Here is a 3,772-nt window from a genome sequence, read left to right on the forward strand (position 1 = left end):
GTGCGTGAGTGAACGTCTCACGCCCCATCTGTGAAGAGCCCAAAATATGTTTGATCCCTGCCCCGTGTGAGGATCAAACTCACGACCTTCAGATCATGAGACTGACACACTACCTGCTGCACTAACGAGGCTGGATGATGGCTGCTTGCCAGCTCATGTCGAAATGAACATTATATATATGAACATTATTTTCGTGTGACTGTTGTAACAGACCATATTCCCCCAAAAGATTAAAACGCCGTGCTGAAGAAAAGGGAAGATCTCATCTTCATAACTCACCGGTAAAGAGACCAGAACACCACGCGAAGTCAATAAAGCGCATTAAACTGATGACCACAAAACTTTGAAACGTACATCTGGCAAACAACGTTCAGAAATGGAGTAAAAAGCAAGCGTGAGTTATAACTAAGCAGTCTGAGTGTGGGTCGTGTCGTGGGTGACAGGGGAAAAGTCTCTCCCACTTTCATCATTCCATCCCGAGAGTGTTTGTCCTCTCTAGTACATAGAGCGCAAAAGCTGTAGGATGCGGACATCATCCCGCTATCTCTCGCATGCTAAGCGAGCGCTCTACTATTTGAGCTAATCCCCCTTCCTGCGTTAAAGGTCAGCTCCCTCCCGTGCACATTAAATCCCTCACGAGTCTTCTGCGCGATCGCACACTCGTGAAAAACACACTTGAAATCAAAGCACTCATGACCTCTCTGGCTCGTTGGTTTGAGTTTGCTGTTTGGTTGCAAGAGATCCAGGCCTCAAATCCTGTCTTATTCCATGATTACAAGAACATACGTCCAGCTCTGTTCGTATTTTCTGCTTTTATGAAACGACTCCTGACACACTGCGATTTTCTCATGTTGGTTTTTTAGAGTACATCTGATTGACTGGTCTTCTCTCTTGCAGGGAGATGGGACTCTTCAGTGAGGGAGTCTCCCACTTGTGTGTAATTAGCAGGAACCGCAGAAGCCCTGAATCAGAACATTTCTAGTGCTGTAATTGAGCAGGAAGTCCAAGCGGTAAAAGCGTTGGACTTAAGATCCAAGAGACATAAAAACCACGTGGGTTTCATCCCCAGTCCTGGTAGACTTTCCTTAATTAAGGAGCAAGTAAAGGTTTATTCTCTGCTGAGAAGAAAACAAACACAATGTTTCGACCGTGGAGCCTTCGAGTGTCTAGAATTACACGTCATTGTGACAAGACTATGCTCTGTGCTCTGTTTACAACAAAAACCACATCCCGTCTAGGTCTTGCTGAAGGAAAAATGTACTTTTCTCTGTATTTTTGGAAATTCTTGGGATAAACTTTTGAAGAAATGTTGATTTGTAATTTGTCCATTTTTAACTCGGCTAAAAACACTTTTTCTAGATCTCCTTTTCCATCTGTCTGTGCTACTGCTCCTCCTCACACACTACTAACACGTGTAGAATCAGTTGTTATTCATGAGGTTTCTAACGCTGGAAATTCTTTCAACTGAGCTTGGGACAAGTGAAAGCACACGGTAATTCGTACATCATCTATACACATTTTCATTCTCATTTCTGTTACCAGTAAGTGACCATCGACCAACAGCAAACACGTGCTCCTCGTTAGTATAGTGGTGAGTATCCCTGCCTGTCATGCAGTTGATTGGGGTTCATTCCCAATGGGGTGACAGATAACTTTTTAACTACCTCACTTCAGTTTAAAAAAAAACAACGTTTTAACTCCGTTAATTGTTAATTTACGTTAATTCTATGAAATGATTACATAGATATGTGTCCAATAACATGACTTCTCTTCTTACGGGTGAGTAATTGCAAGAGTTTGAGCCCCGTCCATGGTGAAATGCTAAACAATCAGCAATCTGTGCAGGAAGGAGCCCCTCTGAAAAGAGCACCAGGGCACAAGCTCGTCTTTAATCCCATTGACGGTCTTCACTAGAGGCATGGGGTTGAACCACACTTCTCACACGCGCTTGCTTCCCCTCGTGTGTGAAAGTGTTTTATGTGTGATTGAAAATGAAACAAACTCCAGTCTCCGGATAGAGCTGAAACAGCAATCCAGAACATGCCGCCTGCTTGAGTCTAGATCTGACCCAAAAATAAACTCATTTCATTCTTTATTATTGGACATTATTTTTTTAATTAGTAACTTAATATGCAGGACACACTAATATAGGATTCTGACGTTGTCGATCTGCTATTTGTATATAAGTGAATGTCGCTATTGAATTGATGGAAAGATCAGTGGGTTTGGTTTTCTTCTGTTCACCACAGAAGTCCCGCCCTCGGTTCTGACGACCCGCCGCCTCCGTCTCTGTCCCGATCCGAAGCAGTCGGTTCAGTTCGCCTGGGGTTCCGATCCAGACTCGGACCTGAAAGAGCTCTTCTTTTCTTTCACACGTAGTGATCAAAACTCTCAGGGGGAACTTTCACAGTTAATGATGTTTTCAGGAACAATAATCACACATCACGGGAACAAGTAAACATTTATTCCTGCTGAAAAGAGAAGAGAAGACACAACGTTTGAGCTGCGGAGCCTTCTTCGGGTGTCGGGAACGGATCATCAGTCACTGTCGATCATTAATTGCATTTCAAAAATCACACACAGTTACATCTCACAAAACATCTCATTAAAATCTGTACTTCCACAGGAATGGGCGATGAAGCAACAACAAGGTGACACCTGCAACACCGGAACTGGACACCAGTCCATCTCGGGTCACAGTAAACTTATTACTGAATAAAATCTGTAATTTCACAAGAATTATTGATGAAGCAGAAACACATTAATTGTCATCTGACCTGAATGAATCCCTTGGGAATTGTGAGCCCCAGTGGCCTAATGGATAAGGCACTGGCCTCCTAAGTCAGGGATTGTGGGTTCGAGTCCCATCTGGGGTGTCTCCTCTTAAGAGCTCTGTGATGAGTGAACAACTTGTCTGTGTATGTTAATGATTTTTTTTTTATATATAGTGCCTTTAAAAGTGGCTTCTCTAAGCACTTTATAGAATGACCACAACAATAAATGTCTACATGGGTTCAATCCCCACTCCTGGTAGACTCTTGTTATGAACTTGAGTTTTTAATCCACTTCATATGAGGTCAAATCAAATCCAATCAAAGTTTATTTATCAAATGCACAACAATACGGTGTGCAGCAGTAGTTGCTGGCAATGAAATGTCTTTTTCTGCGAGCTCACAAAAATTACAAGAATCACAAAAATTCACAAAAACACAAAAATCACAAAATTGAGGTTACATTTTTGAAATTGAATGAAACTCAATGTGAGTAGAGCTGTTATGTGTCCATGGTGTATGCAGTATATAAATGTAGTGCACTTATGCTGAATATAGTGAGAATTGTGTGTCCATGTAGCCATTACAGGTGATTTGCTAAGGAGCTACAGGTTGGCTATTTAGCAGTCTTATTGTCTGGAAGTAGAAGCTGTTCCATAGTCTGTTAGACTTGGACCGAATGCTTTGGTACCGTTTACGGACTACAAACTGCAATTTGTGCCAAGCCATGCAGAGTCTTACAGGTGAGCATGAGGATCTTAAAGTCCACACGGAATTGGACAGGAAACCAGTGCAAGGACTCCAGGACAGGAGTAATGTGATCACTTGCACTAGACCTGGTCAGGATTCTGGCTGCTGAGTTTTGGACATACTGGAGTTTGTTCACTGTGGATTTAGATACCCCAGCGAGTGGAGGGTTACAGTAGTCGGTTTGGGAAAACAGAAAGTAGTTAATTGCAGTTTGTAGTCTGTTTCTGTTGTTTCTGCTCTTGATGAAGAAC

General features: G+C 42.4%; 1 non-coding gene across 1 annotated transcript; it reads left to right on the forward strand.

The window, feature by feature from the left end:
• The first annotated feature begins 2,803 nt into the window (after positions 1-2,803).
• On the forward strand, positions 2,804-2,876 carry trnar-ccu (transfer RNA arginine (anticodon CCU)). Its single transcript has one exon. It is a non-coding gene; the product is annotated as a tRNA-Arg (tRNA).
• The last annotated feature ends 896 nt before the right edge of the window (positions 2,877-3,772 follow it).

Source organism: Atractosteus spatula, chromosome 5 (assembly GCF_055471065.1).
Source record: "Atractosteus spatula isolate fAtrSpa1 chromosome 5, fAtrSpa1.hap1, whole genome shotgun sequence".
NCBI lineage: Eukaryota > Metazoa > Chordata > Actinopteri > Semionotiformes > Lepisosteidae > Atractosteus > Atractosteus spatula.